This window comes from Sylvia atricapilla, chromosome 5 (assembly GCF_009819655.1).
Source record: "Sylvia atricapilla isolate bSylAtr1 chromosome 5, bSylAtr1.pri, whole genome shotgun sequence".
NCBI classification, from domain to species: domain Eukaryota; kingdom Metazoa; phylum Chordata; class Aves; order Passeriformes; family Sylviidae; genus Sylvia; species Sylvia atricapilla.
In genome coordinates this window covers 54,723,301-54,739,152 of record NC_089144.1, presented here as the reverse complement: position 1 = coordinate 54,739,152, position 15,852 = coordinate 54,723,301, and the positions used below count along the sequence as shown (strand labels likewise).

The 15,852-nt window shown below is 40.2% G+C and overlaps 1 protein-coding gene across 2 annotated transcripts in view; it reads left to right on the top strand.

Moving 5' to 3' along the window:
* CALD1 (caldesmon 1) overlaps positions 1–15,852 on the top strand; it is a 172,471-nt gene that overhangs the window by 69,098 nt on the left and 87,521 nt on the right. The window lies entirely within an intron of this gene.

Sequence of the window (15,852 nt, the reverse complement as noted above, 5' to 3'; positions counted from 1 at the left end):
AGGAGGAGGAGCAGGCTGGATGCTGCTTGTGTTGCCTTTCATCTCCAGCAGCCTTCCCTCCCCATCAGGACTGCTGGGTTCGGGCCCATTTCAGCTGGTTTTGTCATCATCCTTGGGGAAGCAAACTTAACTTTGCCTACACTTCTGAGGAGGTTTGTGCAAGTGCTGAATGGGCTGACAATCATTGCAGGCTGTTCTCTGCCCTGGCTGCTGTTTTGCAGTTCCGTGTTACTTTTGAGCCTTTGTTGGGGGGAGTATTTAAAACTGAAGCCAGATGCAATCTGGTATTTCCAGCTGTAGAGAATGCTGATGTTTCAAAATTAGGATTTCTTTTTGGTGCAGAATCAGCCTAAATGTTCTAAAGTTTCCCCTGCAACACTTCTTTCCCATGAAATGTATCTAGCTTTAAGTTCCCTCATGCTTCCAGGAGTGGCGCGTTTATGAGGTATTTAAATTCCTTGACAACATGAATCCAGGTAAAGAAGACCATACTGTCCAAAAGCAAGTGGGAACATAAATTTAAGTCCTTTTTCCCTATGCTAAAGATCAGATATTCAAAGAGAGCAGTGACTGCCCTCCAGAGTGTTTCTGATACCTCAGCAGTTGGAGCTGTATTTATAGGCAGGTCTGAGCATGCAGACTGTGGTGTTGAAAGAAGGCACTTCAGTCTCTCAAAACTGAGGCTGAGCTGGGGCTGGTTCCTTATTTTGGTTCATCAATTGCATCTGCAAATCCATCCTCCAGGCACTCAGCCATCTTCTCCAAGTGTAGGAAGTGCCACCTCCCTCACGCTGAAGCCCCTCTGGTGCTTGCCCAGCACTTGTCAAGGTGACAAGAAAAGAATTCTGTCACAAAGAAGTAAAGGTAAAACCTGATCATATTTTCCGTACTTAACCTCCACTTTCACATGGAAAAGCTGAACAGAGGGATGGGTTTTGGGGATGTGAATGAAAATTCCATAGATTAGGCCATCAGTTGCCTTAGAAAAATCATATGTTGTGGACCAATGCATTAATTTGGAAAGGGAAAAAACCCAGCATTATCTCTGTACTGGAAATGAGGCCCATCTCTTTATCTGAATATAAAAGGTAGTAACAGTTTAGAATGCTTAACAGTCCTGTTAAGTATTCTGTTAGTTCTTGAATACGGTCAAACCTGAGTTTGGAAGGCGCTTATATGAATTACTTTCAAAAATAAGTGCTACCCTCAAAAGTTAAGGTTCAGAGTCACTGGATAGGGATGGTTGTTTGTTTTTTTTTTTTCCCTTGGAAATGTTTGTTTTGTTGAAAAATGTTTGCCATTAGTTAACATTGTGTAAGAATGGATTTGGTCAGCTTTACTCCTAAATAATCAAGCCTGAAAGTATTTCTGTAGAGTCTCTGAAGATATTTCCTATGGCTTTACTGTGCTGAGGTCAAGGTAGAAGAACATGGGGTCTTCCTTCTCTCATCCATCCTCTTTGCTACTTGGAAAAGAGGGGGCAGAACTCAATCTTGCCCAAGTTTCCCTTTAACTTCTAGGACCTCAAGTGACCTCTGGGCTACTTTTTGGGGAAAAGTTCTTTTATGAGAGATGAGAGCCTGGTGGGTTTTTTGTTGCATTGGGTTGCTGAAGAGGTGTTACAACTGTTTGCAGTGGCTGTAAACAAAGCCAGAGCATCATTTAGATATAGAAAGATATTCTGCCTTTAATGGTGAACCCAAACAAGTAAACCTATTGTGACTCATCCCAAGTTCTGGATGAAGAACATTTTTTATTTTCCAGAAATTACAGCATCTAGGAACTGTAAAAGTTTCATACTGAGTAGCTGAAGAGAAATCTGCTTCTGATAAACCATGCCTTGTCAGAGGTTTAAGAACATTTGAAAAAAAAAAGTTAAAAAATCTGAGCAAGCAGAAAGATTGTAAGGGCAGAATCACTGCAGTGAAGGGAGTGGAGTTGATTATTTGCGTCTTCTCAGTGGGTAGGGAGCAGAGCTCACGGGAGAGGAGGTGGTAGGCACATGCTGCTCTTTGGCTCTGCTCACTGGCAAGGAGTCCATCAGAGAGCAGTGGCAAACACAGCTTGGGCACAGCAGAAGCTGTGTCTTTGTCCTCTGCGCAATATTGGCATCCTAAGTCAGGAAATGCATGTGCTGAGGGAAAGGGAGGCTGGGACCTATTCTTCAGCCTTCATTGACAACTGCTCTTTCTCAGCTCCATCACAATAAGCTCTCCTGTCACTTTAAAACTGCATTTCTGCTGCTGCTGAACTTGCCAGGACCATCGTTTTCTTGGTGTGTGACTTCACAGAGCAGACCAACCTCTCTCTGCTATATGGTGCCAATTATTCAGAACCCTGATGATGATTACACTGTGCAGCATTACACGGATTTTCCTTGCTCACACTTTGGTGATGCTTTCAGCTCATGCTAAGCAAGAGCCTTGGCCCAATATTTCTATGTAATGAGGCAGTGAAAAGCAGCTGAAATTTCAAAAGAATATCTTGTCTCCAGCTTATGTTGTGTGCTCAGGTGTTGTGGGGGGGGGTAGCCTCAGAAGCACAACAGCATTTTCAGATGTTGATATGAACTGAGCTTGAACTCCCAATCTCTGGAAGTTCCCCATGCCTGTTTTCCAACAAAAGCCTGATTTTTTTGCAAGCTTTTCTCTTGTGAACTCTGTGGGTTTGGAACTGGCCTGACTCTCACTTTCACTAGAGTTAAGGCATTCTGCTACAGGGTCTTAAAATGAAAGTAGATGACATTTAATAGCTTAAATGAGAAACAGGTCCCCTAAAAGAAAAGTGAAATTGGTCTTCTCTAAATTGTTGAGTACTGACCTTGAAAAAACCCTTACAGTCTCTGCAGGCAGACTGTGTTTTTTTCAGGGCAACAAAATACCCCAAATTCACGAGATTACCTGAGGCAGGGTTTTTTTCTGCTCTTTGTTTTAGGAAAAAAAAAAATCTTTTCCATTGCACTTGGTACCCACATGTCTGTCTTAAAGCACTATTTGATTGTAACTGAACTTCAGAATTTTTGGTATAGTATTCTCACCCTTTAGGATTTTTTTTTTTTTTTAATTTGCTAGTTTTAACAATTTATATTTAACATGTATTTCGGTTATGTGGGCATGTTAAAGACTCTGTTTGTATTTTGAATATTGGGAGGGCTTTTCTATGCGGGAGGCAACGTTTAAATATGTTTTCAGAAGGGAGGAGGCAAGAAAAGCTGTCATCCATCAACTGGTATTAAGCCCAACTTTGAAAGTTTGATACAAACTAAATCTGACTGTTAGTGCAGACATGATACAAATTAGCTGTGACTTTATGATACCAGCTGTTTCTCTGACAGGGTAAAAGGGCACATAACTAGAATAGCATCTTTTGTTGAAAGCAGTGTTTCCCTTTGTTAAATGTGGGAGCCTCAGGCAAAAAAAAAATCGTAGTCTGTAGTTATGTGACATGTGCAGTCTGTAACATGTTCATGGAGCTCGGGGGGCTTTTTACTGATGTTTTTCAAAGTCAGGGTTATCGTAAGTGTACTATTTTTGCTAGTTTTATCACTCAGAGACAAATCTCTGTCATGTTTTTCCCTTGTGTTAAAAGTGAGGATAATCTGAGTGCTATTTTCCTTACGAGTACAAAGCAAGTCCTGAATGGCAAAACCTGAGAAAAGTCTATGAATCTCAATGTAAAAATTTAATTGAATTAATTATTTTTATTAATTGTTCTCTCAAATATTTTTTTTCTTACTGGAATTTTCAGGGCATTTTATTGCATTAAAAAATCTATGTAATCTCTAAAAAAAGTAACAATGATCACAGAGATGTCACTGCACATCTGTGTCCCTTCTCTGTATCTCTGACCCTAACACCACACTAACTCTGGCTAACTCAGGCAACAGAAAGTTTGCTGTAGCATGTAAATAAACTGAAACAATGGGATTTATGAAGAAATCAAATTAATCTTACTTTTGCCACTGGACTAAGAGCCAGTAAGTTTTCAAAATTGATTACTACAAGTTCCAGACATACTCCATTTGAATCAGTCAGGGGAGAGGCAATATCAACAATGGAGTTATGTTATTAGTACACAAATACTTAACTAGGAGTACTACGAGGAGCAACACTGAGGCTAGAACTGCCCAGAGAAGCAAAATTTAGACTGAGTGTCTTTTACACTTTCTTAGCCACTGTAAGAAATGGTAGAGGAAACAAACCCACCTCTTACTGAAGATACAGAAAGTAAAAAATACATGGACGTAGAATTGTAGCAGGCATGTGAGTGAAAAGGCAGAGTTAAGTGTGTTGAAAAATATTCACTTCTACTTGTAAACTTCTTGGAGTATATCTTAAAGATAAATACATTTCAAAAGAAGAGTAGAGGATGTAATAGCTGTTGAGTTTTCATGCACAGCTGATGATAATATGAAGCATAAAATAGAAAATTCCAAGCACTGCTAAATAGGACTTGGCCATTTCTATTGCAAACATCCAATTTTACTGTCTAACATCTGTTTCTGAAATTATGTGGAGTATTTATTTAAAATGTCTTACCATGATAGTCTAAGTGACAAGAAAACATCTTGTTTTCATGAAAGTGCAGAGTGGTATGTCAACAAACAAAGGTCCATACATGACATTTTGAAGGACAAAACCCAACCACAAGGAGTTCCACATTCTGTATTGATTTTTTCGTTGATGTAAAAGTCCCCTTAGCCAGCTTTCTCCTTATGGTTATATCCCTGCAAACCTGGAGTATCTCCAAGGAGAGCTTAGTGTATCCCTTCCATCCATGTAAGCAGGCTGAATGTGGGAGCACAGGGCTGGCTGCACATGCAGTCAAAGTGAAAATGTGTGTGAGATGTTAGAGAAATGTGTTAATCACAAATGTGAAGAAACAACCAAGAGGAAAAATAACATGGAGAACCTAATCAGGTTGAATGAAAATTATATGCCATCAGATGTGTGATAGCTGCAGAAGCCATCATCCCAGTTGACTTTTATGGCCATGATGCAAGATATGAGAAGGGCTGCTAGCCCTCAAATCCCAGAATTTAAATTAATACTTTTATTATCTGAAAATGCATTCCTTTTAATGAAAACAACTTTTTATCCCCACATTTTGAGTTCCAAACTATTGAGTTGTATTGTTCTGAACTTTGGTCAAGTTGTCCCATTCCTCTCCAAGATGCTGACATTCAGTGGTGAAATGATATTGGTTCTTTTGAGTGTTTGGGAGAGGGCAGGCAGCGTTCTGTAGTCAGATGTGGCAGCTGCCTCCCATCCGCTGAGGAATGAGGAATTTGTGCAGTGGCTGAGTTACAGTCAGGTACTTGGGTACCATTTCAACAACACAAGGAGGCCTGGGCCTTCTGGAGAAGCACCTTTATCCACATGGCAGATAGGTTATTCCTAAAGTTGGGTTACTCTGGGATTTATGGTTGATGATAGGGAAAATTCCTTTATTTTAAAGTTCCCACTTTTTTGCAGATGCTAATCAAGCAAAATGACTTGAGTGTGTGTGTTTCATTTTGTTACCCCTCTGGCTGGTGCACTGCTGCCGTCATGTTCACTTGTGTAACAACTTGGCTGATTGGTCAGAGTCAGCAAATCTTTATTTATTATAGTTATTTAGAATCACACTCTGATTTTTCCTGCTGGAAGCCTGTACAACCAAAACCTCAATTCTGTAGGAGTAAAATGGGCAAGATTTAACCTTGAAAGTGAGTAAACATCTAAGGACTTGCTTCTGCCAGTCAGTGACATGCTGAACATAAAGTTCATTCTTACATAGTTGTATTGGTCTTACAGGTTCTTTTCTTTCCTCCCCTTTTTCTCTTTCTTTCCTTCTCTTGCTTTCAATTTGCTTTCATCTTTTAATTTCTTCCACCCAGCCCAAAGCAAAAAATCTATAAGCAATGGCCTTGTTCAAAGTATGGAAGCTGGCTCCAAAACCAACCTTGCTTCAGTTTTAAAACCTTGCTTGAGGGAGCCAGAATCCCTTTACTTAAATGATTTAATTTTCATGCAGTATGAATCATGCAGCAACTGCACAAACTCTGGCTAGAATATATTATACATATGTTTGTTCTTTAGGCAGTAAGGAGAGAATACAGGACTGGAGGTCATTTGAGTTACAACTGCTTTGGGGGATTTTTTTTTTTCCTAAAACATTCCTTCTAACAAATGCAGTTTAAATGGGTTTGTTTATATGGCGTGGAATTGGAAAGGCCCAAACTAACCAGGCTTTACACAATGTGGCCTTCTTCCAAATTAATCTAAAATATTTTAATCCCTCTGGAGTTTCTTTATCCTCTGCATCTGTGCTATAGTGGAGACACATTTTTAACATTTCTTTGAGGAAAATTACCTTTTTTCCCCCTCCAACTGTACTCAGCAAGGTCAATGGAGCACTGTTATATGCTATTTAAACATCTGAGACTCATCATATATCTGCACAACAGAAAGAATCATCATAAAAGCTCTAATGAATCCCGACTGCTAGCCAAGTAAGGGAGTCCCCTTACGGATACTGGGGATTAGAAACAAAGAATACGGGCAAAACACAGGTTTTTACACTTCAGCTTTTGCAATTAGTTACAGAACTACCCCTCAAGAAGGAGCAGGGAATGTTTGTGACCCCCAGAACAATTCTGGTGAATCACAGCCTGCTTGAGCTAAAATCTGGAGTTTTTGCTTGGGCTAAGATGTTCTCGAGGTCTGGCAGAAGCAAAGGGGTCCCCTGTCCTTGTGGGACCAGCTTGGAGGGGCTTCTTGTCCCTGGGAAAGGAGATGCTCCAAGCCATGGGCAAGTTCCAGTGCTGGCTCAGTCCCTGCCTGTGTGCCTGTACTTGATTTTAAGGCCTTCTTGGTTTTCTTGTTCAGTAGAGAGTTTATGGAACTTAACTAATTTTTACTGCAATTTTTTTACTTGAAATATGGAGAGAGGCCTAAAAATTTCAATTTTTGTGAAATTATTTTCCAGGCGTTTCAGAAGCCACTGCTGCTCCTTCAATTGCCTGTAGCTTCAGTCAGCCTGAAATGGATACAGCTTGGACCTTTTGGGATGTTTTATCTGGAAAATTTTAATATGGGCATTTTTATCTGAAATAATGTTACTTAGCTTTTTTTGTTTTCTTGGTAGATGACACCAGGGCTGGTTTAAACATCTGTGTTTGTTCTGGACTCATTGAGCCTCTTGAGTCCTGCTAGATCATGAAGTTCAGATAACTTTAGGACTGAACCTCTGAAGGAAAAATGCCACGCTGAAGACCTTTGTTCTATGAAGGCCTAGGGTTCTACCACTGTTGTTTTTTTAATTCTCATCACTGAAGGGACTGCAAAGAAATGAGCTTCTCTGCCAACCTAAGGGTAGGCTGGTGGCCTTGTCCTAAATCCTGGTGGACTCTGCCTTTCTCAGCTGTGATGTGCAGGGAGCAGTGCTGATCTCCTGCCCAAGGGACTGTGGGATGGCACATGGGGAGAGTGGTGGTCTGAGTGAAATAATCACCCCAGGCTGGCCCTGGTCTCAAATGAAGGATCACACCTACATCAAAATTTTCCCTGTCTTTTCACACAGTCAGAGATATTTTGGGACCACTGCAAGCCATACAGTAATGGAATGAATTCCAAGTGCAGCGGGAGACCACATTGGAGGAAAAACTCATTATGTGCCAAGGGCATTTCTTTAACATTTTCTCCCAGTACTGGAAAATATTCCCTAAATAATACATCTGGATGTGGAGGAGAAGAGAGGGAAAAGATGAAAAACAATCCTTTAAATTCAGTAGGAGCCTATTTAATGGCTTGTTTAATCTGCCAGCTGGCACACCATTGACTTCTTGCTGCACATACTTTAAGAAGACCTATGTAGTTCTTGGAAGTGAGTTTATATTAAGTTGTAGAAACTTAAATATGGATACATTGGCAAGGCTGCTTTTTGGTACTTAATAGAAATCAAGAAACTGCTTAGTCATCTCCAAAGATATTTCTGTCTCCTTTTTAATATAAATACCAAAGTAATATGGACTTTATGCAGTAGCAAAGATAGTAAAAACTCAGATCTGTTCCCTGTGTGTGCCCTCTTTGAAGAATGTGCACATCCTCCAGACTTTGAAGGAGGACTTTGTATACGTATTCCCTATACAAGTGATTTGGGCAGTGTTTTTATAATGTTGATTGTGACACCATTTTCTTTGAAGTAACGTTGTGAGTTTGCACATTATGAATTTGTGTCTTTCGCAGCACTCCCTGGCTCAGAAAACTTGTGTTATCTTTATGTGGATTTTATTAGGAGAGTCTTGCAAGTGATATCACCTAATAGGTTCTCTAGGGTATAGTTTCCATCTCTTTTATATGACTCTAAGTGCTGATGCTTTTGGATTTTAATTGGCTTTGTGTGAAGGTAGATGGGTGCAACTGAGAGCAAACTTGATGTGCAGTGTGATGTATATAATTACATTTACACTTTCTGTTCCTGAAAAGTTAGGCTGCACCAAGATGCATGTCTTCTGTTTTCAATTACTTTCAGCAGTGGAAAAACAAGGGAGAAAGGATTTAACTAGAGAGTAACCTGTCTTTTATGTTAAGGGACTCCTTTAACAGGATCTGAAGTGACACTTGTCAGTATTAGCAAGCTGTAAAGGTTTTATTTGCTTCAGGCAAGCATTGAAAAATCTGTCTGTTTATTTATGATTTTCAGATATGGCTTTTATTTTCTTTCTTCTCCTTAAGGGTCCAAGCTATTTTCAGGTTGATGTGGTGGATTTTTTTGGTGCTTTTCTGTTTTTATTTTTAATTTAGGGTGTGGATTGTAAGAATCCTCCAGGTTTGCAAGTGTTATTACCTGGGACTTTGGTTTGATTCTTCTCTGTACACATCCAACTGTACCTTGTGGCTGTAAAAAAGGGACTTCGTGTGCCTCTGGTGCCCAGAGTTTATACTGTGACCAGTCACGTGTGCTCTGTGTCTCAGTCTGAGCTGAGTGGAATTACATTGCAACAAGGGAGGCTGGAGGAAAGCCGATGGGGGTTTTGCATCCTTATGGACTCTACCATTTAGGGAATTGTAGTAGGTAACATTTAATTAGTTTTTCCCCACCTATTTCTTTGATAGTTTTTTAGATTTTTTCGGTTTTGTTGTGGTTTTTGTTGTTGGGTTTTGGGGGGGGGGTTTGGGTGGGTTTTTTGGGCGTGGATTTGTGTTTTTGTTTTTTTTTTTTCCCCCCTGGACCGCATAGATATCTGAGGCACTGTTCCTAAATAAATGAAACAATTTAAAAATTATTTGCTTTATGCAGTGCTTAAGTGTAGCTTTCTTTTGTCACATTGATACAAAGCAAACTGTCTCGTTTATTGGGCTCTGAGCCAAGACCAAAGCCTCACTGGTGTTGGGTTTTCTGTTTGATGACACTGTTGTGTTTCCTTGTTTTCAGCTGAACTCAGTCTGTAGTGGGGCGTATGACGTAAGCTTTGGGGCATATACATCTATTTTGTGATACCCCATTCAAATGGTGATGTTGAAGAGCTTTGTGGTTTTTCTGCCCTGCTTTCTCTCTTTAAAGCCAGGACTGACCTCCTGCTTCAGCTTTCAACCAAAATGACATGGAATTGCTGCTCATTAGAGATAAATTGATAGACCTACTTGGCAGAAAAGAATCTGGATTTCATTTTTAAAGGTGACCAGAAGTGTGAGCTAGAAAATCCCAGCAGAAATTTCTGCAGCTGGATCCATTCCAGGTGGAATTCCACAGATTTCCATGATGTTCTGCCGTTGCATAACTGGCCTTTCAGCTGCAATGGATCTATCATGGTGACATGTCTTGTTCTGTTGTAAGTGTAAAGATACTGGGAAGGAAGATGAGTTAAAGTTTTAAAGCAACTGGCAACACCTTGAAAATTTATCATTCACTTCTTCCAAGGAATTAGTTGGATTCCAAATATTCAGTGTCCCTTAGGGCAAAACTAGTAACATCAGCAAACCAGAGAAATTTAGGTGCATTGAGGGTTTTTGGTCATATTTCTTCTTTCTTTAAAAATTCAGGAATGATCTTTAAAACCTAGTATTGTTGCATGGTGCTGGCTCAATAGAGCAAGCAACAGAGACCTCTCTTAATTCACATTAGTTTATGATCAGCACTAGGCAGAGCTGGATGCAAGAGCTGCATGTTTTAGCTTTAGGAAAGAAAAAAGGTTGCAAACTGAAGCCACAGTAAGCTGGCTGCATTGTATCTTCATATTATTTTCTATTACTATTTTATGACTGACTATGTAGCTTAATGTATCATGATTTTGTATTTTGAAACATGTTCCAGAAAACATGTGGAGTTTGAAGCCTGGCTGAGTGAATATTGCTGTTGGAACCTTACCTTAGGATTTGCTCAAATATTTCATTTTTTTTTAAATGGCATTGCCTCAGCCTTTTAATTCAAGACCTGAGAGATACAGAGAAAGTGTGTAAATAGAGTGCTAAAACATTTGTAAAACCTGCTTGGAAACAAATACATTGAGGAAGTGTATGGGTGAAGCTTTTCCAGGGTCGTGCAGCTGCTTATGCCTATGTGATACTCTTTTCCATTCTTTGGTTTTATTTTTTAATAGAAATCAGTGGGAAATTAGCATTGCCATTTAGCAAGGCAAGAAATGCATTATCCTCTTTAATATGTCTTGATCATCTGAGCTAGTTGCTCTTTCCTGTTGCTAAGAACAAGGAGCTCCTGGCTGGAAGAGCAGCTGCTGCTAGAAGCAGATAAAAGGCAAGAGTAACTGGTGAATGATAGCCCATGAGCTTGCTTCCCCGTGTTTGATTGCAGGAAAAAGTGAAGACAACTCAGAGCTCATCTGGGGATTAAGCACTTTTGCAAATGGTTTTGTGGGCTACAAAATCCCTTCTGTTTCTGTGTGTTTTGCCTTCTTGTCATTACCTGGGTTTTTCTCACTTCTGGTTAAACATTGGTAAATGGCAATGAAGCTTTTACTGCGCTTTGTAACTACAGCAAAGGCTTAGTCTTTCCTCAGTGATAATGGTACATGTAAAAAAACTCATTTCCCACAAGTAGGGATTGCAAGAGTAAAAGCAATTCTACCTTTGCATCTATGTGCACAGAGGAACAGGAGGATGAAGCAGCCTATAATTGACAAAATCTGAGATTATACCAGTCTCTGTAGTGCAGGGTGTGCCCATGGGGCTTTCATTGTGTGTTTTAGATGAATCTGGCCTCTGAGGGTGGAATCCAGTCCTGATTGAAGTCTCTGGGAAGTGTGCCAAAGATTCCAACAGGACCAAGATTTCAACTCTAGCTTGTATACGAATAATATTTCAGCATCTTCTGATCTTTGGGGACAACATATTTGAAATGCTTCAGAGGACACTTGAAGGGGAGAGTCAAGGGTCGATCCTTCTACCATGAGAACCCGTGGCTGTGCCAGCAGCTTCCAGCTATGTCTTATTTCTTCTTTTGTCTCCTAATGGGAAATGATAGACAAATGTCACAGAGATCAGGGGTGGGGCCAAGTATGCAAATCCAGATGTCAAGAGAAAGCTCTGCCTGGCCCTTAAGTCAATGTGCAGTGGAGGAAAGGAGAGGAAGGAAGTAGGATGAGTGGAAATGGCAGTCAGCCTGCCTAAGGGAGTAAAGATAAATGGGGACTTTCCACTGCAACTGAGTGGCTCTGAGATGAGAGCTCCTGCAGCAGACCAGTGCTTGCTGACACCTCAGGGGAGTTGCAGCTCTGCAGTGCTCCTGCCCTGGTGCTGAATCAGATCTTGGATACAAGAAATGGACCAGACGTGGATCTTTGAATTGCAGACCTTGAAGCTTTAGGATTTCAGCCTTTATATTTTCCATATATTTGTAATCCTGCAGTTCTTTAGTGTATGACTCTAAACTCCACATAGAGTGTTAGCTGCTGCTTTCCCATTCCACAAAACAATTCCTCTCCAGGCCTGGGAATCAAGGACACCTCACTCTCAGGCCCTGAGAAATGTAAACAAAAGTGAGTTGAGGTAGCAAACTTGGGGTAAATTACTTAATTACCTGAAGCTGTAATTGGAAGATTAACCCACAATATGCAAATGGACCAAATTTATAAAAATGTGAAAACCCGCAACCTGTAGTCCAATTTTGGGTGTAGCCCCTGGCTGGGTTTTGTCTGCCCTGAATGTACCTGAAAGCCCTTCAATAAATACTACTGACTTTTATTCCCTTAACTCTGTCTAGCCTCTGTTTTAGGTAACCCCAGTAAGGCATCAACCCAAGGAGTGGACTCTGACAGGTACACAGTGCTATAAAAAGCTCCCTGTCAACAGTTTCATGTGGTGCTGTAGCAGCAGGAGCTGTCATGGGGCTTGGCATCTTCAAGAACATTTGTAACACTTTGGGAACCTGTGCTGGAGGCAGGGTGGGTGAAACCTGTTGAGCACCTACTGCAGTTGAGGAGTATGGCCTGGTCCTGTGGGCTGTCAGTAGTTTGCAAAGCACCAGCTGGGAATCTCTATTCCATGTAATCACTGAACATTTTTGCTCAGGATGCCACAGAAGTGTTCACTAATACATTCATCAGGTTTGCAAATGCCCCACCAATGTACATCAACTTTTTTCACTCCCGTGAAAGACAAGATGGAAAATGTACTTTGTACCAAAAGCAGAGATTTTAACAGATGGGGGCTTGATTTCCTTGTTGAAATTTTGCAATTCACTGCCTTCTTCTCACAAAGTCAGTTGTTTGGAAATACACATGTAGTTGGAAGAAAAATGTTCGAAGAAACTAGGACCATGAGAATGCACCAAAGTTTAATTTTCTTATGCTAAGGTTGGTTTGCCATTGATTAATTTCCCTTGGAAGTCCTAAGAAGCATGGTCGGATGAAACAAGGAGCAGCTACATTGGAATAAAACTGTGTTCATGTGATATAGTATATTTATTTTGCTTCAAGTCCCACATGAACTGTTCTGTTTGGGAGGGAATAAAGCTGCCTGATATGGGTTTGTGTGTATTTGGGTATATATGTATATGTACAAGAGTTTATTTTCTGCAGTCAACATGAATATTGGCCAAGTTTACAGAAACAATTGAGATGTGGGGTTTTTTTATGAAAAGAATGTTGAAAATTAATTTATGGAGCCTTACTGTTGGTAATATATGATTGCAGTGATATCTAACATCTTGCACTAAAGAAGGAGCGTGCATGAGGTGTGACAAAGGAGAAGTCAGTCCTTTGAACTCTACCTTTTGGTTTCAATGAAGTCATGCCTGTTTCTGAAAGACTTGAGTGGCATTGAATGCTTCTAAAGCAGAATTAATAGGGGAACAATGAAAATAATTTCCAAATGTTTTCTGACAGATTTTAATAAAAAACACGTTTATTTGTTTTGACTTAAAATAGATTAGGGAACTCTAATTCTCCGAGATACTGCAGTAGAATGCTTGTCATACCTGCAATTCATGGGTGCCAGATTAAACAAGTCACATTTATTTAGACAATGAGTGTTGCTTGCTGAGTTGCTTTAAGCTTCAAAATGGGCATTGAAGAGGTTATGTTTTCATTTCTGAGGTGGAGGAGGTAGAAAGGGCAATGATAGTCTTAGAGATACTGTAGATGTAATGGCATTTAGCCAGCTAATGTAAAATATCCTTTATGCTTCTCACTGACCAGTCCTTTGCTGATGTTTGGAAGGTCCATGCTTTGTCACCAGGGCTTTGAGCCACCTGAGGTGAACACAAATGGGAAAATGGGACACTTGGATTAATGGGGTACAAGTCACAAAACGGCACACAGTCTTGGCTTGAGTCAAAAATTAATGAGAAATTTGATGCTTTTGGTGGCACTATTAAGAAAAAAAAAAGAGGGCAATAACTTAGGTCTTCTGTCCCCACCTGGCCCTGCAGTGAGGACTGGTCGGAGGACAATCAAATGTTTAGTGGCAAGCCCGTGGGAAACCTCTGTGTAGCTGGACTTGGAAGGGTCCTGAAATTTCCACCAGCTCCTGCAGAATTGGGATTCTGGGCTAGTGCAGGATGGGCCTGTGCTGGTGCCCCACTTTATTCCCCAGCCTGAGAGGCTTGTTGGGCTCAGCAAGGCAGGGGACACACCTGAGGCACAGTGTGCAGGGGTCTTTAGATACAATGGGAAATTAAGCAGAGGAGTTTTCTTGTTACAAAGAAACTTAGGCCAAATCCTCTTGCTTCTCTTCAGGTAGATGAGGAAATTGGGAAATTTGTTGTTGGGCTAAGAGGGAAGTAAGATGGCATGTGCTTGTCACCAGGCATGGCCAGCACAGAGCCTCATGCAATACACGGCCGTGCTATATCAGGGAATAATGCTTTGGTTTGAATTTTCTTGGTTCAACCAGGTTGAAGCTGGTGCAGAAGTTCAGCTGCAGTCTGGGAGCTCATGCAGTGTAATGGGAAGGTGACTGGGAGGCCTTGAAAGACATTTTCTGTTTAATGACCTGAGTAGTAATTTACATTTTGCTTGCTGCTAGATTGGCTCATCTGTTTTTAAGGGCCCCTGGATGCTGAGATGTCTCCAAAACCAGTGGTGGGAAAAGGGTGAAGGCAGTTCTAAATCTGAGCCAGAGAAGGAGGTTATTTTGCTCTCCATACTGGATTATACAATTATATGGTTGTGTGTGTATTTCTACTCAGCCAATTTATTGTTTGTTTTCAAAAAGAATATTCCCACCAAGCACTATTGAAATATTTTGTCACATATTTGCAATTACTCTGCTCCTTCCTCTGATTTTCTACCTGCATGAAAGCTTGAAGAAAGCAGAAAGAATTTTCAACGTCTCTCATGGGATGAGACATAAAGGGGAGTGGGATTTGCAAATGTGTGCTTTGCTCTGGGAGGGATTGAATGTGGCTGTCCTTAAAGAAAGTACTTTTCAGCAAGACAATGAAAACCTCAACAAATTTTAGCAATAAACCTTAGCTGAAGATCTAAGGCATTATGTGAAGAGCAGGGGGAGGGAGGAAGGGACTAGTGTTGCTTTTGAAATGAGAAGTATTTTTGGGGAGAGATGATGTTTTCAGGGCACATTCTTTGCTGTGATTCTGATTCAAGCAATGTGGCCACGTAGCTCGATTCTTCCACAGGTCCCTCTTTTGAAACACCCCCCCTAAAGTTTACTTCAGGTTATTTCAGTGATGTAAAAGCTGAAATAGATGCTGAGGGTCTTGTTTTGAAGTAGAAACAATAAAATGGTAAGTGGTAGACTTTTTTACACTGTAAGAGTAGCCCATGTTCCAGTAATTTGCACGTAGGTGTGGGTGCCAGGGGAGTAGAACTGGTCAAATAATTTCAGACATCTACATCTATTTGATATATACATAAATATATATATATGTATATTTATGCTTCTTTAAAATTTACTGGTGTCTTCTGGGTGAATTAGATGGAAAACATACCTGGAAATAATTCGGAAAGCAAATAAATTGAGGTGTCCAAATAGCTTCCATTTTAATTTGAAACCCATAAATTTTATATTTAAAATAAAACTAGGGAATTTTGCTTTCTGAGGTGAATGAAACATTTCTTTTGAAGCAGTTTTCTTGGGATATTTTTCCTCTTTTCAGAAAATGAAACTTTTTTTGGTTTGACACCAACTTATTAAAATTAAGTGTTACAGGAAAGTAAATATATGATCAAAGAGTAGAAAAATAAAATGTCTTTGCACACCTTGGAAGGTCACACAGAGAGACATTTTCACAAGTGGCTTTGAAGGTAGGCCCTGGAGGGGAGCTGGGTGGAGTGTTACATTTTTTTCCCAGGATGTTTTTACTCGTGAACAATTTTAATCTTAACAAAAGAAGCATTAAAATGTGCACGCTCCAAAAATGGCTTGTAGAAAACACTCCTAATGATTAGTA